Genomic DNA, 24,373 nt, shown 5'->3' with positions numbered 1-24,373 from the left:
AACATTATTGATGGAGACATCGCAACACGGAGAGATTATTGATTTATATAACATGTGTCGGCCAGCAGCAGTTTGGAATCAGTTGTTGTCATCTGACTTTGATTGAATATGATATTTATCCAATCTGCACGAGATAATTTATTATTTGGAGCTGTCTCTCCAAATAGATATATGAAATATGTATCAATTATATCTAAATTTCCCACATGATACCCAGTAAATCTGTAATTTCAGGGAGAGCGTGTGCTGTGTGTATGGTCAGCTGTTCCTGATTGTACATTTCATACCAAGCAATTTTATACAACTCCATATACAGTAATCTTTAATTTCAGGTATTTTATGACCGTAGCGTATTATGTTTGCCAACTAAATACACAGTCACTGGATTTTACAGTATGTCCTGTCAAGTGCTTTGAAACGTCCTCCTGACATGAAAGGCATCAAATGTAAGGATTATTATTACTATTATTATTATTATTATTATCCATGAATACTTCAAGGCAGCGTTGTGGCAAAGTTACCTGTGCACGGAAGGAACCTGGTTTAAATGGCCTAGAATGACACAGAATGACACGGCATGGAAACAGGTCCCTTGTCTGTGCCACACGAATATTTTTCTAATCTTTCACTTCATTTGCTTTAGAGATGAGAAAGGGTCTCTGCGGAATTTGTTCCCTCGGGAGATGGCAAATTGAGAGGAAATCTCTGTAGCTAGGGAATTATTTCTGTGTTTGGAGGGGGGATGGGGGAAAGCTGATTTCCCCCCCCCCCGCTCCCTCTCCCCCACCCCCACCCCACCACGTTTTCTTAAATTCTTTACGTTTACATTTTTATCACCCACTTGACTCCAATTTACTTCTCGGCAATAAAAGCAGCCAAAAAAAGCTGTAAATGCACAGCGGGTCGATCAGCATCTGAAAGAGAAAAATATGTCAGCTTTTTGGCTGTGAAGCCACTTTTTCAGGGTCCTCTCGGATTTATTGTTTGCTGATGGCAAATGTAAGAGCTCCGAGACCCCATTCGGCCATTCGGCCATTCGGCCATTCGGCATCTCAGAGCGCGTACATTTGCCATCAGCAAACAATAAATCCGTGAAGAGCACGACATAAGCACAAGTTGTCGTTGTTGACACAAGACCTGACCAGACTGGAGCGATCTGGCTGTGTGGAATTTTCTCCTTGGCTGATACTACGGTTACCTTGTCATCAGTGGAACGTCTTTCTCCCTCTCTCGCCTAACGCAAAGCCCTCCACCTCCCCACGAGTTCCTTTCTTCCTGCACTTGCCTTTTGCTGTATGTAGCTGCCCAACTGAGAGCCAACAGATCTCACTCAAATAAGGTAAGTGAGTTGGAAGTGATCTTTCTGACCTCACAATCTCATTAGCTAAGGCACCATTTTACCATCTAAAGGAGCTGAGGGGTAAAATTTCAACCGTAATTGTTTTAACAGTTGTGATCTAAGACTCCCACTGGCACTGGTGCTCTGCTGTTTTTACAATAAGAGAAATGCTTTACAATGAAATTGCAGAAACAATTATTAAACACAACTTGAAAAGGAAATTCAATAGAAATAGAATACATTTTGGTGAGGCCTTGACCCCGATAATCATGTGCCGGGGAAAGGTTATGAGTGTCTCTCCCTCTTACTTTATAAGCTTTTCGTTCTAGCCACCAGACTCTGGTGATAGCTGCGTCCCACATGCGGCCCAGTTTGAGCTGTAATCGTGCCCCTGGGGTTAGGATTCTGACATCGCTTAACAGATTTCATGTGTTTATTAATGCATTGGATCATGTAAGAAATGCTGCAATTTTTACCCTCATAAATCAACTCGTGTCTGTCTCCTCCTTATATATTAGGCTCTTAACCACCAGCAGGTTACAACAATGACTTGGATTCACAAACGGCAACCTCACACGTGGAAGTGTATCACCACAACTCGCGAAGGGATTCCACTCGACAAGTGGATCACATCAGAGCAGAGATCCTGTTGATCGACTTGAGGTACTTCCAGTCACTGGACCAGTGACCAGGAGCCATTATTGATATGGATTGACAATTCTACAATAAGTATTGCCAACACTGACTCCTGAACGTAGAGCCATAGATATTTATAGCACAGAAGAAAGCCATTCAGCCCATTATATAATAATAATTATAATAATATTAATAATCTGATTATTATTTATTGTTATTATTGTTGACTACTCCTGTTATGAACAGTCACAATGTCTGAAGAGTTTACCCGAGTTCATCTGTGAGGATGAGCTATTCTGATTGTTATCAGTTTCAATTACAGAGAGAACGATGTGGCCGCAGACAGACAGGAGAATGGGGCACCAAGTCTGTGCATCTTACCAACCTCACTGAAAATAAAAGGAATTACAATGCTCTTCTGCTTGGAGGGAGAATTTTTCATTAAAACTAAATCATGTTTCTTTTTTCTGATCAAAAGAGCCAGCTTGACCTTTTAAACCAGCGACTGGTCAACCATACAGAACTTGTAATCATATTGAGCTCATTTATTTAATGAGCATTTCAGCTTGCGCACACTGTTCGGGACTTCAAAAGGGTTAATCGTGACCGAGTCAAACATAAGCCCTAATGAAAAAGAAACAAAGGTTAGTGCCCACTGTCACCCTGGACTGCATCTGTTTTCTTTACAAAAGGCAAAAGCAGAGTAACATTCCCAGCAAAATGTCTGGCCCGTCACAGATTAACTCAGTGAATTGAGAAGTTGTACATTATCGCAAAGTAAGACTTTTTTTTTCCCTATTCTCTTCCTATTCACCCCCAACCTTATTTTTTCTTTGTTGGTTCCATTTGTTTTCCACTTTGACTGGGATACGGTTTCACCTGCACTCTTTGATACTTGGCCCAAATGGCTCTTGTTCACGTAGAAGCCTTGACAGTTATTCCTTGCAGTCTACTTGTGGGAGTCATCACAGCCAAGAGACACACACTCCCCCCACCCCATAGTAATCAGGGGTAAGAGGCTTGGTTCATCTGTTCATTCAATACAGATCCCAGTAGAAACCTGCAGTTCAATACAGTGTTTTTCAGAGCCTTTACCCTCCTAGACCTACTGGTGTTAGTGGAATGTGTAGGATATCGGGATTTGGGCCATATTAATCTAAGCTGACACTGCACTGCAGTGCTGGGGTGGTGGGGGGGGGGTGCATTTCATTGTTAGAGGTGCCTTCCTTTGGATGAGGCATTAAATCCAGGGGGTGGGGGAGTGTGTGTGTGTGTGTGTGGCCCTCACAAAGACGTTAAAGATGGCAATGCACTGTTGGAAAAGAAAAGGAAGCTTCTTCTGATCTCCTGGCCGACAATCTCCCGGATACAATGGTTCGTTGGCTTCATGGCTGCTTGTGGGAATTTGAGCTGGGATGTTACCCTCACGTTACCATTTGTTGATTTGATTTCCCTCCCTCTTCTTTTCCATTCAATTAATTATTACACGCTCTTTCTTTCTGTTGGAAGCAAGTGGCTGCGGTTATGATTCAGAAACACAGTTAATGAGGGCAGTAAATGGCAAAGAACAGCTGGAAAATTAATCCACTCGTGGCTTGAAATTAGACCCTGGCCTAGATTCACTCTATTAATGTCGCATTTTAGAGCTTCCAGAATTTGGCAAATTATTGACTTCAATTTTTAACATTTTATTTAACATGGCTTCAAAATTACGAGGGTTCTAAGAATTTGCCAATTCCTAGAGGCTCAAAATGGCAAAGAAATTGAGTAGATCGAGACCCATGTGGAATTCCTCCCCACTGATGTGTCATTTGGAATGCAGACAAGCCAATTTCACTTACCTTAACTAGGCAGTTAACACACTGTAACATATGGGCTAAAATTCCTGTGGGTGTTAAGCGTAGGACCCTTAGCGTATCGGTTGCTAATGAGATTCCCCCGAGATTATAATCGCGCATCGTCAAAACCGCTACATGATTGGAATTTCAGCCCATTTGTCCCCAAATAGCTTGTGTGCTACACAAACTTAATGGGATTGGGTTACACACAATTTCACTTATAAAAACAGTCAACTGAAGGTAGTGGCAAGGGTCTGTACGGGCCAGGCCTCTAAAGTTATTGAAAAACTAAATATCTAAAGTTATTAAAGTTATTGAAAGCGATTTTATAGAAATTCATGTACAAATATTCACCGCTTACAAGGAACAAATAAGTCTGTTGCCGAAAGCTGTTTGAATGTATTTTAAAGGCAACTTCAATGTAGGAGTGGTGAAGGCAAAAAGTCTTTGTGTAGAATTAAGGGAATAAGTATTTGGTGGAGAACGCTGATTGATTCTCTGTTATCCACACCCTTTCCTTTTGTTTTCCTTGGCTCCGTATCATTCAGCTTGGGTACCACTAGTTCTCTTCAATTGCATCTCACTGCTCTTGTGTTACAAGCAGCTTAAAATCCACTCGGACCTTGCAGTCCACAGGGCTCTTTGCTGAACCACATAACAGAATTTTGTGAACTCCATCCCGCAGTGCCTTCACCTCGTTCCCTCCCTCGCCTCCTTCAAAGAAGGTCGTGCTTTCAGCCACTAAGCTGCAAAACTCTGGAACGCTCTCCCTCAATCCCTCCACTTTGCCCTCTTTCTCCCCTTTTTCCAAGTCCCGCCTGAAAACCTTCCCCGTCGACCGTGCTTTGGGCCACCTCCGCCCGCCCACCCCCCATCCTTCCCGGCTTGGAGTCAGGCTCTGCCATTGTTATGGCGCTCTGAAACGCCTCCCAGCGTGGAGGGCGCTAAATAAGTGCAAGTTGTTGTTGGATGGCAGAGGGTTGTGAAGCTGTAGAACACTCTACCCCAGAAAGCTGTGGAGGTGTGGAATCAACAGAGATGTTTGACAGAGAGATAGACAGATACTTGTTTAGAAGAGTTATTACCCGGCATGGCAAGAGGTAATGGTAACTATGGTAATGAGATGCTGGGGACACTGGGTTAAAAGATATGCCGAGATCTAGTAAACTCCTGGAAGAAGTTTAATGGGCTGAAAGGCCATTTGAGGCATCTCGAAGACGTGATAAGGCGCTATATCAAATGCAATGATTATAACTATTACTACAGTATAAAATGGCTATGATCCTCATTCATTACATGTAAATTTTTCTGTTGCAATAAAAAGCACATTAAAGTGGTTGGGAAGCTTTCAATGTAACCTCTAGGTAGAGGGAATTAATGGATCCAATAGCCCATTTTTCATTGAGGGGGAAATTACAGGGACTATATTGTTAAATAAGCTATTAGCACCTGACCCAGACGAAGAAAAGGCCTTGCAGTCTAGACTAGGGCCTGAGAAGCTGGTGTGATATTTTTTCTCTTGGTTCTGCTCATGTCTAAAGGGACCAAAGCGAGAGATTCACAGCAAAGGTTTGTAAATAGTAAACGCCATATGTGTCACGGCCGACTGGAAATCTGCTCAGGTAACTAATTTATGGAAGTCTAAACCGAGATTAATGTCCAAGAAAAGTTTCAGAGGGTCCAATCTACAGACGATTTACTTCTGATCTTATTCCCTATTAACTATGGTAATGAGATGCTGGGGACACTGAGCATTGTTAAGTACTTGTACTTCAGGACCTCTCTTTACACTCCATGTCGTGCTGAGCAGTTAATAATGATCAATGAAGAATAACTAATCTCTTCTCCGCCAGTTTGATCAGGAACCCTTTCCAAAGCCTGAGCCTGAAACCCCTTTACAGTCTTTGTCTGTCAAAACTGCTTTGTCTTCAAGATTTAAGATTGCAAAGAATTGGGGAAAAAATCTTAAATCCAGCCTTCGTCTGGAGGTCATTCTCAAAAAGAAACAGTTTCCAAATCAAGACTGAATTAAAGCCTTTTCTACAATTCTGCACGATCTCTGGAGTTGAGGCGGAGATCAGCCATGATCTGTAACAATAATTTTGGTCACTTAATCCACGACACTGCTGTGTGCAATTGGCTGCCGTGTTTCGGCCACAAAATGCACTTTACAGTATATCCTGTGAAGTGCTTTGAGACGTCTCGACAACGTGATAAGGCGTTATATCAAATGCAAGAATTATTATTATTATTATGACCTAATAGAATGGTGGAACAGGGCTTTAGGAGCTGAATGGCCTTCCTACATTTCTATGTTCCGATGTTTCTATCTTAAATGTTTAAGGCGAAATCCCACCCAGTTGGTATTTCAGACCTACAGCCATGAGCTATAGCCATGGTACTTTGTTGAAAAACACTGCACAAAGCGTTAATTGACTTTTAACGCTCGACTTTTTTTTGTTGTTGCAACTTCTGCAGCTGCTGCGAATAGTTAATCTTTTAATGATGGGTCATTATTTGATTACAGGAGAACATATGGTAGTGTGGCACATTTTGTGGATCAGAAAGTATTTACAACACGGATATTGTTAGGTTTATGAAAAGAAAAGTACAAGAATGCCTTTGAACTGCAAAGAATTCTGAACTCGCAGCCAGAAAGAAAGAAAGAAAGAAAGAAAGAAAGACAGAAAGAAAGAAAGAAAGAAAGAAAGAAAGAAAGAAAGAAAGAAAGAAAGAAAGAAAGAAAGAAAGAAAGAAAGAAAGAAAGAAAGAAAGAAAGAAAGAAAGAAAGAAAGAAAGAAAGAAAGAAAGAAAGAAAGAAAGAAAGAAAGAAAGAAAGAAAGAAAGAAAGAAAGAAAGAAAGAAAGAAAGAAAGAAAGACAGAAAGAAAGAAAGAAAGAAAGAAAGACAGAAAGAAAGAAAGAAAGACAGAAAGAAAGAAAAAAAGAAAGAAAGACAGACAGACAGACAGAAAGACAGAAAGAAAGAAAGAAAGAAAGAAAAAAAGAAAGAAAGAAAGAAAGAAAGAAAGAAAGAAAGAAAGAAAGAAAGAAAGAAAGAAAGAAAGAAAGAAAGAAAGAAAGAAAGAAAGAAAGAAAGAAAGAAAGAAAGAAAGAAAGAAAGAAAGAAAGAAGAAAAGTCTTAGCTTTGTTTTTCGGGGGCACATTATCAACCAAATCCCCCCATGCCGGGGCACCAGGGCATGAAGCGATTTGTAGATGAGTCTGAGGATCGTGAAGTCAATCCTTTCTATGATGTGGGAGACATTGGAGTCTGGTGAGGACTGGTGTGATGGGGGGCAGCGTTCACAGTGGGTGAATGTACAGGCAGCGGAGTGTTGAAATAGTTGGATTTTCTGGATAGTGGAGCTGGGGAGACCAGCGAGGAGGGCATTGGGATAGTTAAGGCAGGAGGTGACAAAAGCGTGGGCTAGGGTTTTGGCCTCGTTGGGTGTGAGGTACGGTCGGTGGCGGGCAATGTGATAGAGGGACATCCCATCAGGAGGACATCTCAAAACACTTCCTGAATCCAAATAGGAGCCCGAGCTGGGGGTTGGGGGAAATGAGGTGGGTTTTAAAGATGGCTTTGAAGTCACACCACTGTCATAACTCTCAAACACAAAGCCAGTCATATAAAACACAGACATTCCTTCTCTGCAAATAAATTACCCTATTTTCCATAAAGCTGCACTCACTTATTAGGAATTTTAGAGTACAATTTTATCAAAACATTTCGGTCACACAAGATCTTGTTTGCTTTGAACCGCAATCAAATATTTTCCAAGATGTCAAGTGTTTTATGTTTTGATTGCTTTTTAATTTGCTTGTATTAAGACATGCCGAAATTCTAGATGTCAGTTTATATTGAAGGTGTGGAAGGTGGATTTTTTTAAATAAACGCATAAATTGGTTCCAAAATAAAGGGTGTTTAACACAGATTTATGAACCCAAATGCAGACTGGAAGCCATCTGCTGCGTATGTCTTTGATAAGCTTAATCTTTCGTATCTGAGGGAGATCGTTGAGTGTCAAAGATGTGAAACAACCAGGTTTCAAGCGCCTTGAGACGTCTTGAAGACGTGATAAAAGGCAATAATTAAACGCAAGGATTATTATACCATTCCATAAGCAATAAGATTAAGGCCAAATTAGATATAATCCCTTCTCCCAAATTCATCACAACTCGTATAAAAATGACTGATATCTTGGAGTCATTTCAGTAACGTCATGTCATCTGGCTGTTGTAAAACTTTGCTCTCGCATCATCTGAAGCCTCCGATTCCAAGCGAGGGTCTTGAGGGTCCCAGCAGCACATGATGTGAGGCTGTGAAAGATACCCAGTGTAATGGCAGTGTTAAGGGAAAACTGAAGATATGAGCCCCAGGAGGGGAACAAACGGCTGTTGAAACCAAGTCCTTAACAGCACTTAAAAGAGAATGTGATGAATACGTGAGGAAAATTGATGTTAAAGGTTATTGTAGAAGAGAGTGGGAGAGTGAGATTAATGCAGATAGCCCCGCTGGGGGGAACAAGCGCTGGTATATGGGCCGTTTTGGAAACGTTCTATGTTCCTATAACTTTGGTCGCCTTGTTAGGACCTATTAAAGCGCACAGTGAAGAGTGTTCCACACGCGCTCTCAGTTTTGGATGACATTCCTCAGCAATGTCATCCGAACCCCTTGAGTGGGTCACAACCCTCCAATCCCTCTGCCAGATAATCATCTCTCTCCATCTTCTATCTGTTCCGATTATTAATATTTATGGGATCGAGGGGCTAGCTGTCCACCACTTGGCCAGAAAAACAAAACAAAACAAAACTCTCCCGACAAGCACATAAAACCAGAACGACAGAGCAGCTTTGGAAAGGATTCATCAACTTGCTTTTTTGCTTTGCAAAAAAAAAAACCAGAAAGCTCGCTGCAAAATAAATTTATTTGCTTGTCGTCTGACTATTTTACAGCATCAAAAGGAAAAGGAAATGCGCTTTAATTTAAGAAAAAAACCCCAAAGTTTTTTTTCTTAAAAAATCTTAGTCTGATATTACAAAGTAACTGAAAAGCATTCGGAATAACCTTTTTATTTGACTAGTTTCAAACTCCAGACAATCTGAAATGCAGGTTTAGGATTATTCATCTGGATATTTTAGCTTTGAGTGAACCACATCAAACTGACTGTTAATCAACTCCCATGTTTATAATGCATAAAGTTTCTCTTTGTACTAGTCCCTAGTGAAGGGGGAATTATAACTATTTTACATTTAAAAGCACTGCCTTCCTTTCTATATATATATATATATATATATATATATAAAAACTTTGGATCCTAGTGTTGTTATTCTAGCAGAAATTAATGCAAGCTTTATCATTGACAGCAGATGAGGAATAATATTACCGCAGGATATATTACCCGTGGGAGAGCAGAGGGAGAGAAAGCTGAGCTGCCTTAGGCTGCAGTGTTCAACACAGTGAAAGGGATAAGAGGAAAGTGTTAATCCTGTTACAGGCAGCATAATACAAAGCAGACAGCAGCCATGTGCCGCAACATCTACTGTACAGGTGTCAGCTGGTTGTCTGGCACATGTGGAAACCCATCACCATTGCTTAGGAGTCTCCAAACCAAACTGAGAATTCCATGAATCCCACCTACACATAGAAATCCCAGAGATAGGTTGTTGGAATGGAATGCTCTCTCTCTCTCTCTCTATCTGGAGGGAGGGATGCCTCCTGCTTACCTCATCCTGGAAAGTATTAGGTGCAGGTTGGCAAGAGCCAAGGCTTGGGGACCCCATCCCCTTGAGGATCGAGTTTAAGATCCTTGTTCTCACTTTTAAAGCCCTCCACGGTCTTGCTCCTCCCTATCTTTGCAACCTGCCTGCTCCCTTCGATCGACAAGCATTGGCCTGCTCCATGTCCCCGCCCTGCCTAACCCACCACTGGAGGTCGGGTCTTCCTGCCCACACCCTCTGAAACTCCATCTCTCCACCTCGCCCCCTCCCTTGCCTCCTTCAAGGCCGTCTCAAGACCTTCCTCTTTGACCAACTGTGCCTTCGGTCGTCTCCCACCCCATTTTGCCCACCGCCCCTCTTGATTACAGTCCCTTCCAGGGCCTCGAGACGTCCTCCTGACGTGAAAGATGCTGCGTAAATGCAATTCGTTTGCTTGCACGAAAACATTTATTATTTGTGCATTTGTTGGTTATATTTTCTTGATTTTAAAATACAATAACATGCAATGGCAGCGGGTGTGAAGGGAAATCAGAAAAGTGCCCACTTCCGGAGCAGCAAGTCATGAGAATACAGTGCTATTGTGTGTCATGGAATGTAGAAAATGGTATGTTGGACTGGACTGGGCAGAGACGCAGCTGAGACGGATTGTGTCAGTAAACTCAATAGAGAATTGGATAGGGTCTTTGGTGAAGCTCTGTATTGAGGGGATATGAGAAAGAGTAGGGCATGTCCTTTCATTTAAATGGTCTTTTGTGAAAAAGATTGTAATCTCCTCTTGGTTTTCAGATGACAAATTTGAATTGTTTGTGCTTCGCTCTCAATAGTTTTTCATGTAAATTGAATCCCTCAATTAGATTGGAGTCTCACAAATGTATAGTTCTCTAGGCTTTACGTACCCGTATAAGATGACTTGCCTGCAATCTCTTCCCTATTATTTTTCACATAAGCCCCTTTTTTTTTAGATAACAGAGTAGTTATCACGACGTTTTTGGCCACCCTTGTAGATGAAAATAACTATTGTGCCAGCCCTGATGTGTCTGCGATAAGTAAGCAGCTGTGGAAACATTAAGTGAAGGATCATCAAGACCCTTTAAACTTCATAGCATCGCACGAGGTAACCACCTTTTTGTTTGTGTGAGGAGAGACGGAGGGAGGTTGCGTCAAAAAGAACATTGCTTCCATTTTCTAACCTTCACGTTTTTTGACATGTAGCCTATTTAGCCAGTTGTTCGACTAATGAAAAACAGATGTGAAACGGCCATTGGCACGACTTCAGCAGAGTTTCGGCTTTTTTTTCTGAGTAAGTAAGCTCAGCCAATGTGAACACATTTTCTGCTAATTCTAATCCTGATAAATAAACCAATATTTCCCCCCTTTAGTTTTTTTTTTTCCACGTTGGTTTAAAATAGCTGAGCTTGACGGCTGGAATTCAGGAACTATTTTCAGGAATCCGAGAGAAAAAGGAGGGTTCAGCTATTTTAAATGGCTATTTAAAGCTTATTCCTCAATAGTAATGATAATAATCCTTGCATTTGTTATTGCATCTTATCACCTCATTGAGACGTCTCAAAGTGCTTCACAGGAAACACTGTGAAGTGGATCAACTGTGTATTTTACGGGCAAAACATGGCAGCCAATTACACACAGCAGCGTCCTACAGACAGTCGTGGATTGAGTGACCAATTTTATTTTGGGGGGAGTGATTTATTAACTCCGGAAAGCAATCTGCCAATTGACTAGCGACCAGGTTCCTTCCCACTGCAGGGTGAACAGAGGCACGTGGAGTTAGGAAATGGGAACGGAAAAGTGTCTTAAGTCCACTTGTTTATGTTATGGAGTTGGCAGAGGCAAGAGGGTTTGAGGAGCAACATTCTTCAGCCTCACATCTCTACTGAAGAAGAGCTGCTTGCCATTATTTCAAATGTGTTATCAATATGAGACGGAATTGGCCCAATGGTGAATAGTGGAATGCCCCCAAATGTTACAAAGAAAGAGAAGACTCTTTGTGTCATACCACAATGAATTCCACTGTGCAAACCATGAGAACCACATGCTCTCTCTCTCTCATTTATTATGGAGCCCGATCAGAAACTCCTTTCCAGCGGCTTACAAAGACTGTATTTACAAACTGATCACAAATCCCGTTACAACATATGGTCTACATTTGTAAGAGCCAACTCCGCAGACACTACCTAGCAATGATAGCCCGTATATAAGTCAGATGTCTTCTGTGAAATCTACTCATGTTTCTTTTAAACATAAGTGGACGCCTTGGGACATCCTCCCAACGTGGAAGGTGTTACACAAATGTAAGTTTGTTGTTGTAAACAAAATCTTATTTCACAGGTTAGTTGTCAGAGAGCACGAAGAGCTCAATATCAATCCCCCTTAGCTGACCCCATACCTCCTTTACCTTCCTACCCCCTTCTCCCCCTCCCCACCCCCCCCGGATCATTTGATACTGTGGCTGCTCTCATCACATTCCTCCCACATCCGGGGCGATTGGGACAAACAGTGCCATAAGCAACACGGATGATATGTGTCCAGTCATGTTGCTCTGCGGATTCAGATCGGCTCAAACCGATCTGATCATAATTATTCTGATGGCTAATATTCCGGTTGCTTCTTAAAATAAATAAATTCCTGTTGTCCCTAATTGTCAGCTCCACTCCAATTATGTTTATCTGCCTTGTGTTTGCAATGGTTCCTATTATTTCAATGGCCTGGACTTGCACACACAGACTTGTATTGCACTGCCACCACAGAAGGACAGAGATGGCAGGCCATTAATTCCTGGAAACCGGTTGATATATTTATTTATCTGCCTCACTTGGATTGCCGGCCTCGACAAAAGGGCAGCGTTAAGCTCTTTGAGACATCCTGTTTGGACGAATTACAAAACAAAAATTAGTAAACAAATTGCACGCATTCCTAGTCTTTTTGAGAAAATATTTTCTTGGGAGAAATTCAACGTTGAATATAATCTCAGCAACTCGGGTTTCAATTATTTGACCATATAAGAGCACGGGATAGAAACACATAACAGGGCGGGATATAGCTATTGGATGGGAGAGGGGAGGAGAAGTGAGCTCTCTCATTCCTCTAGCCTTATACAAGCCCGTTGGGAGGTGTCTAAACTTGGAAGTAAGCCTTTAGTTCGTGGACAAGGAGAACACTTGCTGCGATCAGCTGTTCCCATTCCACAAAGCACATGCTCGGTGTGTACCGTTAGCTCAAGCATCAGTTTCCAGGAAAGTGACTAGAAATAACTGCTCTGTTCAGGCTCAGTTATTTGCTGGTATTTTGCCAATTGAAGCCTATCTTGACCTTTATTTCTTTGTATCAGAAAACCCTGCAGGTTCCCAAAACCCTTCCCCAGTGCAGAGTACTGCAAGGAGCAGATAATAATATAACAATAATAATAATTCTTGCAGTGACTGTGTATTTTGTGGGTGAGAAGCGGCAGCCAATTGCGCACAGCAGCGTCCCCACAAACAGTCGTGGATTGAGTGACCACATCATTATCATTTGATCTGATGTACTGAGGTAAGATGGTCTTAAATCTGACGTTACGGTATATTGTCCTGTGTCAGCTGAGGTCCCTGTAAATGATGGGATTATTTTTATTATTGTTATACCATCTTTAAATCCCACCTTAAAAAAACTCCTCAGCCACCTGTCACTCCTCGCCCCCTCACCCCATCAGATTCCAACATACACTTGTGAAGCGCTCCACACGTCAAAATGAATTAAATCTGGTGCAGGATTGTACAGAAACTACAGCACGGATAAAACAAACAAGTACAAGATCTCTCCCTGGTTCTGCGTGCTCTCAGTCTGTTACTTGAAGCTACAATAATAATTCAGATATAACCCATCTGGTTGCTAATAATTACAATTTCTACTTTCTAGGAGTCATAAAATCCAAATAAGTACTTCAGAAAGCCTCGTAAATCTCCCCGGTTTTAGTGCTCACATAGTTTGATAAGTTTATTTGGCCCAGTTATTAAGGCCCTTCTAATTAAATGAGACCAAAAGACCAAAGGAAAGTTTATAGTCATGTCTTTATCGGTGGTTTTAGTTATTACTATTATTATTATTATTTTTATTGTCAAAGCTTCAGTTGAGTTTGCAAGACACCAAACTCCACCTCAGGATTATTAACATCCACTAATACTGTGATTGGACATCAGTAATAGTTATCTCATTGTCTGTTGCTGGCATTTCAATCCTGTCTGGGCTTTTCCGATACATTCCTCGCTGGTCTCCTATCTCCACCATTCATTCACAAGCTCCAACTCATCCAAAACTCTGCCATCTGCATCTTCACCCGCAGAAACCTCCACACACCTATCACCCAGGTCTGCACTGTCTCCCACGGATTGATTTCAAGATCCTCACCTTGACCTACAAATCCATCCCACTTCCTGGCACCAACCTCAAAGCACTTCACGGAATATACTGTATAGTGACTGTATATTTTGTAGGCGAAAAGTGCACAGCCAATTGCGCACAGCAGTGTCCCACAAACAGTTGTTGATTGAGTGACCAAATTCTTATTAAGTTTTTAAAGGGATTATTACCCACAAAAAGTGATCCACTAATTGACTACCAACCGGGTTCCTACTTACTGCTGGGTAAACAGAGGTGTGTGGAGTAAGGAAACTTGCCCAAGGTTTCGCTCTGCCCAGGAATCAAACCCAGGTCTCCCGCTTACATTTTGATAGAGTAAATAAGGAGAAACTATTTCCACTGGCAGGTGAGTCAGTAACCAGAGGAAACACAGATTTAAGATAATTGGCAAAAGAACCAGAGAGTCGTTGAGGAGATATTGTTTTTAAGCGGCGAAATTGTTAGGATCTGGAATGCGCTGCCTGGAAGAATTGTGGAAGCAGATTCAATAATAGCTTTCAAAAGGGAATTGGACAGGAACTTGAAAAGGGAGCATTTCCAAGGCTATGGGGAAAGAGCAGGGGAAGTGGGACTGATCGGTTAGTTCTTTCAAAGAACTGGCACAGGCGCGATGGGCTGAATGGCCTGCTTCTGTGCTTTAATATTCTATGACTCTATGACAGTCCAGCGAAACTCGGCAACTCACTGTGCGGTGAAGCAGCGGGTGAAAGCATTCCACCGCACAACTCTCTGATGCATTGACCACACTCTCCATTTACTTCAATTACAGGTCTCCAGTTACCATCTTACAACAGACCGTGAAACGAAACGAATTGTGTTTAAAGTACTTCAGTAAACATTACATCCATCAATAACTCGCTAACCCAGGAAAGTTGTGCATATTTTTTGTTTCCAACCGTATCTCCTAACCTCTCGTGGCTTGATCGATTGGACGGGCGGTAATATTGGAACAGAGGACTGTGCGAGGGACCCAGGTGCAGGATGTTGTCTGAGGTGCAGTGGCTTTAGCTGAGGAAATCGGAGATAATAAATGAAAAAAAAAAATGATTTCCTAATAAAGGCCACATGAAAAGGCTTATGAACCCACGGCTGTATTGCTCTTCTGGCAAAGTAACAGAATCCCTTTCCTATGGCTTCACCTGGGCTCTGTTTCAAAACCACAAACGAAAAAAAAAGCCTGCATTTTTTTCCACTCTTTGCAAGAAAAGTTTCCTTGAGACATACGTAACCTTCAATTTTACAAAGTACACGCTCTCCAACCAACTGCGACCTATTTTACTTCTGTTTTAAGATTATTTATTTGCTTGCCCCTTCGACTGCCGGATTATACTGTGCACACATTTCTTTTTTAAAAAATAACAGACCAATGCTTCCAAATTGCAACTGTGGAAAAAGCGAAAGGTTTCGTTCCTGATCAAAGCGTTCCCTGCGTGGCCTGTAGTTTCATTATTCTTCCTGCGGATTTTCTTGTCTCTAAACATCTACAAAAGGACCATCAAGAAAGTGGAAATCCCGCCTGCATTTTTCTCACTCACCTGCGTGTGTGTCAAGTTCTCTTCGTGGTCGTCCGTTCATTGGTATTTCCTCAGTTCTTCTTGTCCGTTTTCATTGCCTCTTCGGTCAGACTCCGCCACTCTCGAGCGCTGTGGGACGCTACCCTGCATTATACAAATGCAAGTTGTTGTTGTTGATGAGGCTGCTGATTTTGCCTTCTTCTTTGCCTTCCTGTTACGTGAGTTTTGTTTTGTGTCCTCTATTATTTCTCCCAATTCTTTATTTATCTTCTGTAACACCCCTCCCCCTTCCACCCCACACAAACACACACTCCCTCCCTCCCTCTTCATCCATTTCTCATGCAGTATTCTTTGATATTCTCCCTCTCCCTTCCTTCTTTTCCCTTTTATTTTCTCTCAGTCCCCCTAGATCTGCAGCACCCAAACCTCAAGATCAGCCGTGCATGCAACCAAATGTTCACTGGGTTTCCCAGAGATGTTATGCAAGGTTCTGCTTATTTTCTTAGTGGTACTGGTGGTCGTTTATATGAATCCCGTGGGCATTGGAAATCCATTAGATTGCACAATCTCAGCAATTCCTTGTCCTTAACTGTGTTTGAACCGGGAGATTGTATAAAAACTGGAACCCTATTAGCCATGGGAACAATGCTTCTACAGTCAGCTTTGGTTTGGTTTGGTTTGCAGTCAATTGTACAAAGTAACTGCTTTGGAAAATCATAGATGGGTTTATATGGTAGGATTCCAGAGATACCATGAGATGACCTACTGAGGTGCAAGGCGCTTGCTACATAAATGTAAATTCCTTTTAAAATAACAAGATTTCTTATATTTGATACAGGAATTTGCGTCTCAAAACGCTTCTCATGACTTAAGTATCTAAAGTATAGTTGCTGTGTATAATCATTGAAATGTGCGGTACAAAAAGGAGACACAACAGTTTACCAAGGAGATAAGGCTTTCATACATGAAGCAACCAATCCAACTTTGTTTTTTATCTGGATATGCAAGGTCCTGGCAATGTATTGTATCTTTGCATTGATAATAATTGATCCAGTGTAAAATTGCCATTAAAGCAATTGATTTGAAGTAGACCAAAGCTGTGAAAGACAGAACGAGAGTGATAAAAAACAGAAGCAGCAAAGTGAGCCTTATCAGGTTGATTGTACTTAGACACCACATTGGGAGTGTTGCCGTCATAACAGTATATAGTACTGAAATTTGCTTCTTCTCAACTCTCGTGGATAGGCCTTAAACACATACTGAGAGCTGCGCTGTGTGACTGTGGCTGATAGCGGGTGATTAATAGGACAGTCTATGGGGCAAAAGGGTGAAGGTCATCTGCAGGAATAACAAAGAAAAAGACGTCCTTATAAGTGACAACTCACCCTTATCGGGAATTCAGTGCAATGGAAGTGAAGTGTTGATAGAGGGATGGCTTTGTAGATCAAACTTTCCTTTAAGTGGAACGTTTGAGACTCGCTCTGAGCTGCTGTAGCCCGAACCTACATCATGTCAGAAGATTAAATGCATGAAGCAAACTTTTGGCTCCCAACATAAACTGATCGTAAACAAAGTTAAGAGGAGGCAAGGGAAGAGGACATACAGTTTGCCAATATCAATTTCATTGCTAGCTGGAGGGGAGAGAAACACAGAAATGCTGAAATTCAGTTTGGTATTAATGTTATAATGCCTTAACAGTAAACTGGTTGACACCAAGGACATAAACATCACCATGTTGAAAGTCAATAGGAGTTAATTAACCCCCACTCTCCCACCCCGCAACAGTCTTCAATAACTTACATTAGAATTAATAAAAACCCTTTCATTTGATACAGAGCCTTTGAGATGTCTCAAAGCGCTTCACGGAATATCCTGCAGATTGAATTGATTTGTATTTTGTGGGTGAAATCAGAAGACAATAATTCAGAGGTCACAGTTAATATCAAAATAGACTGTGCACAGCACATTCCTTTTTAAAAATATAAGACGTTTGCAACATAAGAAATGTTGGAGACAGTGCTCAGGGTCAAAGTGATCTCTTTTGATAGTTGGGTTGTACAAGTGGCTGTGGGATCGTTTCAGCATTTTACACCCTTGTTATGTTCTTCATTCAAGTGACATCAGTTGAGGGACACAGAAAACATCAGCTTGTTCTCTGCCGGGAAAATAGGACAGTCCGATAAGATAAGGGACAACACTCGACCCTTAATGTTCTTCCCATAAATACTTCATCTGTGTTCATGGCAAGAATCTGCCGCAGGTCTGCCAAGTGGTTGCAGGGGATACGAGTATTCTCTCTGTGTTTGCAATGGTAATGGCCTGGTTAGTGTGGGAGGTGGTATGTGCAGTATCTTTCCCTCCCCAGTCATGTCAACACATCTGGAAAACAGGTTAAAATGGCTGGTTTCCTAAGCGTCGGGAGTAATGGGTGGTCTGTGAGCCGGTCCCGATCGGTGCCAGCCAAACATTGCATGGCTGGCTACAAGAAATGATTGTAAAAACAAGTCAAGCAAAAAGAGCTTTAGCTTCTTTCCAATTTTAATTTTAATTAAGCCTTAATTCTCTCCATAATTCTCCCCATAATGGAACGTAATGAGTTGGACGGCATGTTTCCGAGATCAAACTGGAAGGGGACCAAGTGAAATCTTGCTGGGCTTCTTTCTTTCATCAGTTCTACAGAGCTTTCCAAACGCCATTTACTGTGGAACGGTAATCAAACTGTTTGCCACCACAGAGCTGCAGTGGGAAAGATTTGTGTTGCTGGCGGGAACCTAAACCGTTGGGTTCTCAGGCACACATAATCCAAACATTGGGTGATACTACATACCAGCCCCGAAGGCTGAGACGAATGCTGTTTGCTGAAACATTTACCATTACCATGTTAGAGTCATGTCAACCTCACACATATCGTCCAATCCTATCTCAAACAAAACTACTGCCAATTCCTGTCAAAGGTGCACTGGCTCCAAACGGGATGAATTTGAGTTCGAGTGAATAAAAAACTAATAATAATCCTTGCATTTGATATAGCGCCTTGTCATGTCTTCGAGACGTCTCAAAGCGCTTCAAGAATATACTGTAAAGTGAATTGACTCTATATTCTGTGGGTGTGGGTGTAACGTGGTAGCCAATTGGGCACAGCAATATTTGATCTGTTATCGATAGATATCCCGAGCGAAAATTGCCACTAAGCAAATAACCTCTCTGCCACAACATGTTATTATCTCCAGCTGAATGTTAGGCTTCGGATGTACCCAAGGGACAACTTTATCCAGAACCTAATGGACATTTTGTTGTCTTTAGTCAGTGAACACATTGTGAAAGGGATAGTTATCCTTTCCAAGGTTGTCCATGCTTTCCCTGCCACAAACTGATTCCTCATGTTTAACTCTTTTACAGCCAGATTATTCTCAATCCCATTATTTTCGAGAATGGTTGAGGCAGACCTGTTGTGTGTGTGGGCGGGTGAGGGGAGGTGAGGTGGGGGAGGAAACAGAAACATAACAGAGGTATAAAAATGCCCCCACTTCTGGATTTGAACTCACACATCTAGGCTGACATCCCAGTGCAGTGCTGGGGGGGGGGGGGGGGGAGTGCTGCAATGTTGGAGGTGCCGTCCTTCAGGTCTGGACGTTTAACCGAGGTTCCTGTTCAGTTAGATGTTAAAGATTTCGTGGCACTATTCGAAAAGAGAAGGGAGTTTCTCCCAGTGTCCTGGCCAACAACTCACCCCCACCCCCCCCCCCCCCCCACCCACCCCACCCACCCCACATCCCCCAGTCCCCCAAAAATTGTTGATTCAATTCATGGCTGTTTGTGGGACAATATTGTCTGCAAATTGTCTGCAGAGTTCGCTTACAAAACATATCGTCACTATATCCTATGAAGCACTTTGGGACATCCTCCAGACTTGAAATGCTCTACATGAAATGCACAGATTATTATTAATGTACCTTTTGTTTTCGGATGCCGAGTGACTTCCTGTGCATTTCCAGCGTTTACTGTCTTTTATTTAAGAGTCTTCAGCTGCTACTTAAAATGCCTAGAAATACAATACACCAGTCACTACACTTTACAGTAAATCCTGCGAAGTACTTTCAGGCGTTGGATACAAAACAGGGCGCTGTATTAAAGGCAAGGATTATTAATGCAACAAATTGTATATCTGGAAGACACTGCAGCTTTGCAATGAATAGCTTTCCAGCCGTGTAATTAATACTGCTGCAGGATTTGGAAAGCTCAGCTCAATTGTATGCAATTTAGATGTGTGAAAATCTCTATTAAAAGTTGTTCCCATGTCCCAATCCCTTCTTGTGGCTCCATTGCTCAGCACAACCATTTCTGTGCCACTGAGATGGGTGCAAATCCAAATTGCACAACTTTGCCGAAGAGAACGGACCCCTTAGGGAAAAAAGGCTTTTTTTCTTAGGATCTTGTCCGAATACAGAGAAATAAGTGGTAGAAATAATACAGTATAACGACCTGTAGCTTAAAATTAGTCAAAATGTTTTTGCTGTATTATTTGTTGCAGCTGTTCTACTCCAACCCATAAATCAAAGATGGTGTTTGTTCTTAAAATGTTTTTAGCAAGAGCTCCGGCTGCCTGGAATCACTCGGCCAGGGTTGGGAGAAATATTTATTCTTCTCGTGGACAAAAGCCACTGCGTGCAGCTGCCTGAGCAGCAATCTGCAGTGTGTCCATGCAGCCCCTTATTTATTTAAAGGAATACGAGCATCATCGGTTCTTAATTGTCTGCTTCGGAAGATTAAGACTACTAATATATGACACAATGGATTACTTTAGTTTATTTGGCTCAGGGAAAGCAGCAAGCGTTGTTGAACAAGCAACTGAGGTAAAAGGCCACAGCTCAACATCTGGCTTTGCAATGCTGCTTTAGTGGGCCTTTGCTTAATACGATACTTCGCAAAATCGCTTCGCCCAGCTTCTGTGTCAGCAGTAAATTTCCAGTGCTAAACCCCCAAATTTTGTCCCGTGCTCCCAGACCCTGATCGCAAACAGACTTCTCCGAGTGGGGATGGATAAAAGGTACGGGGATTTGAATTAAGAAGCAAACCAAAGAAGAAAGCATCTCGAATGAGAACATCGCAGGGGTTGGTAGAAAGTGCTTCGACGAGGGCTAGTTAAACCCCAGTCACCACTGTATACTTTTTCATAACCATTTAAAGTGAATAGCGGAACAGTGCGTTCTCTGACCATCCCCACACTGGCTTCCTAATCCCGGAAACACAGAAGACTGTAAAATAGTACATTTTATTATTGTCAGTGTCTGTATCACACTGAGGGACAGACACGCGCTTCCTGTTAAGCGAGGTTATTTCCACATGGAGGCATAGTGGTCGAGGAAAAAAAACAGAAGTGGCTGGGAACACTCAGCAGGTCAGGCAGCATCTATGGAGAGCGGAAAGTGAGTCAACGTTTCAGGTTGTCCAAAACGATAGGTCATCTGAGGTTTTAGGCGAATTAACCCTTTTCCAGATGCGCCATGAAGAGGTAGATGCTCAGTTCAGGATTGGGAATGTTAATGTTTGCAAAGGCTACAAGTCTTTCAGTGCTCCTGAGAATTAAGACGTTTGTAAAATCGTATAGGACACTAACGGTGAGGGAGCGCTCAAGGAAGAGTGCTCAGTGCCTTGGGGCGTCCTCACGACGTGAAAGGCACTATATAAATGCAAGTTGTTGTTGTTGTTGTTGAATAACATCGCTTTTGCGCCTCCAGAAATCCCTGCAGGACAGCAGCTCCACAGAAAAGCCTGTTTTGATACCACGAGGGTTTCTCAATAAAAATCCTTCTTCTGTTTCTAGAAAAACAACAATAAAATACGGCTGCTGCTTTCATCCACATCTGGTGATCACAGTGACAGCAACTCCACATCAACCTGAGAAATCGGGGGCTCGAGAACTCCAGCTCCATAGGCCTGACTCCATAGCTCATTGCAAAGTGTTTATCATGGTCCCTGGGTCTGTCAGTCAGGAATGCGTGCGGAGTGATATAGAGCTCAGTGAGAAAGCAGATGGCTTTCTCTGTATATATTGTTCAGCGGGGGACCGGGTTCCAATTAAGCCATTGGGATTTTGCAAAGTCTAAAACAAGGAATAAAAATTGGAGAGTGCGGAGGTGGGGGCGCTAGCGGGGGAGGGAGAGTTAGTGTGCATTTTAAGTTATGTGTAACACTATGGTGATACAGTTGTAGAGACTTGCAGCTGCATCTATATTTTGTCAGGTGGACCTTCGGCAGTTAGGACATTTCCTCTGGAAATGGAGCTAGCTGTGGATCACTGAGGCTCTGATACAGAACGCAGAGATTGGATTACAACTTTATTCATGTAAGATTCATTGCAATTAACAGCGCACAAAGCCGGGCTCGGTTGTTTTGACTGATCAAGACTTCCACATGAAAGGAAGTCAGCCCTCTTCTTCCAGAATGTGTTCTTCATGGCAAGCAGATGGTCCTTTGGCTGGTGGTTGCCTGGGTGGATCCATTGCCACCAGCAGAACCATTGTTATGTGCTTTTAGGTGATATTTACTCACCTAAACCACCCCCATTCCCTTTATCTCTACGTGGCCTCCACAATTTCCTGCTACAGCTCATGCCTCATTGGCACTGAGTCTGAGGTTGACCTGAGAACATTCCAGGGCAGCTCATTGGAATCGGAATCCAATTGCCAGGGTCAGATCTTTGAATCTGTTGATTTGGGGGCACTTGAGGCTCGCAATTCCATATTATTATTATTATTACAGCAAATCTTGGACTGTAAGACTGTAATGGTGGAACGTTCTTCAGTTCGGGCTTCATGGTTCTTATCAAAAAAAAATCACCGAGAAACCTTTAAGCTTTTCCCAGCAAACTTTAATTTAAGGCAAAAGGGTCCCAGGGGATATCACAACGCAATCGAATACAATCCTTTATTCAGCGTCTGCAGCTGTGCATCTTCCAGCAAGAGTCGTTGATAGGGATCAGGAACAAGACCCCTGACTGATTTACCCCCTCCTTAACTCAGAGAGGCATTGAGGCCAATAGGTGTCACCCCCAAATTGCTGGCCCGGTTGAAATCAGCTAATAACACAGCCTGGGGATTCTGACTTGCCAATTGTCGGTCTGAGTCCTCTAGTCCTGCACCTGGGTCATGCTTTTCAGCCCTGGACCACAGGAGAGATGGCCATTAAGGAGGTCGTAACAGCTTAGTCTGTTAAGATGCTGAAAAGTTGCAAAGTTGCAAAATGTTCCATCCAAGTTACAAAAAAACGAATTTTGCATTGCCAGTAAGTTCTGATAACATTAGTCTTTGATTGAGGATTTATTCAGCACAAATAGCGTTTATGGTCGTATCCCCCCACCCTCCCCCCCCCCTCTCCATCAATCGCGTAAAGGTGGTTATATGACAAAGGTGCTGTTTCAGTAAGTAAGTCAAAATCCCTGAAGTTTCACAGGAAACTAGACATGATTTACACATCTCTTAGCAATGAATCTTAAATACCAGAGTGTGTCTGGCCACTGCAGAAGGCATGCGCTGACCTGGTCACCTCTTCTGAGTATTGCTTTCAATGGCTCCCAAAAGACACACATTTGCCACATTTGGTGCTTGAGCGCAGTTTACATTCAGCACATAACTCTCACGTCTCACGTTCTTCTAAGTCCAGAAAACCACATCCAGTAATAAGTGTTTAGGATTCCAAATGGATCGGGGGGAAATTAGCGATCCAATCTGGTATCCATTTTGTATGTAAACCACAAATAAGAAATAAAAACAATATTGTCAACCTCTTTCCTTAACTTGTCCGAGAATGGTTCAGTGGGGAATTTGTTCAATCCCGTATGACTACTCCAGCCCCCAAAATTGAGCTCTTTCTCCCCACATACAGCTCTTCCTGTTACTTGGGGCTTAATACTGCCATCAGCAGTTCATTTATCCTTTTTAGTCCCATGTGTCTGATATTTCATGCCTTATTTATTCTGATACCCCACGGTTTAGACTCAGCACCCTTTATATCCATGGACTGTATTAACTAAGCAGAGGATAGTTCATACCGGGTGTCCAGAAGGTCGTGATAACTACCCTATTATCTAAAAAAAATCATCCTTTCTTTAAGACTTATTAGATATTGTAACGGTGTCACGACTTTTTGGTCACCCTGTACATCTGTCTGGTCTGGTAGAGGATCAATGCTATGAAACAACAGTGCTTTTCATAATAAACCCCACAAATAATGCGTCTGATTTGATTGTCTCAACATTGGTCACTTTTTTACTGCCATCTGTTACACGGTGTACATTACGAGGACACTCAATTTGCCAAGAATGACTGACTTGTTAGCGGGAGCTTCTTGCAGATAAACAGGAGACATTCAAAACCTTTGTAAACAATGGCAGAGATTTGGGGAAAAACTTGCATTGTCTCAGAAAATTTCTATCCTCCTAATTTACAAACCTGCCTTGTTTTTATGGACGTCAAGCCATGATTCAAGTGTTAGTTGTACATCAGATTTTGCACTGCTTCTGCAATGTCTTAACGTCTGTTATATAGATGAAGCCAGAAAGTCTATCAACTAATATCTGCCACAGCTGTAAAACCCGCTGATTTCTGTGGTCTGTTAACGCTGTGTAAGTGGAAGCAGCTATTTTTGTCATGTCGGAACAAGCAGTTTGCAGACCCGTTTTCAGAATCTCATGACGAATAGAGAGTGATCATCCTACATAGGAACAGGAGCAGGCCATTCAGCCCCTCGAGCCTGTTCTGACATTCCATAAGATCATGCCTGAATTAACACTTAGCATAATACAGTGGGTTTCTCCGCAATTTGGCTGGAAACCACTTTGCTGCCGTACAGCAATTTCAATATGTTGTCCTCAGCTCTTCTTTTTTATCTGAACAAAAATCTTTTATCGTA

The 24,373-nt window shown here is 42.2% G+C and overlaps 1 long non-coding RNA gene across 1 annotated transcript; it reads left to right on the top strand.

Annotated features, from left to right (window-relative positions):
* The first annotated feature begins 1,188 nt into the window (after positions 1 to 1,188).
* On the top strand, positions 1,189 to 2,371 carry LOC103182774. Its single transcript, XR_488349.2, has 3 exons — positions 1,189 to 1,339; positions 1,858 to 2,002; positions 2,298 to 2,371. It is a non-coding gene; the product is annotated as an uncharacterized LOC103182774 (long non-coding RNA).
* The last annotated feature ends 22,002 nt before the right edge of the window (positions 2,372 to 24,373 follow it).

This window comes from Callorhinchus milii, unplaced genomic scaffold, assembly GCF_018977255.1.
Source record: "Callorhinchus milii isolate IMCB2004 unplaced genomic scaffold, IMCB_Cmil_1.0 Scaffold5, whole genome shotgun sequence".
NCBI lineage: Eukaryota > Metazoa > Chordata > Chondrichthyes > Chimaeriformes > Callorhinchidae > Callorhinchus > Callorhinchus milii.
Note: the sequence above shows the minus strand (reverse complement) of the source record. Positions and strands in the feature narration are given on the sequence as shown.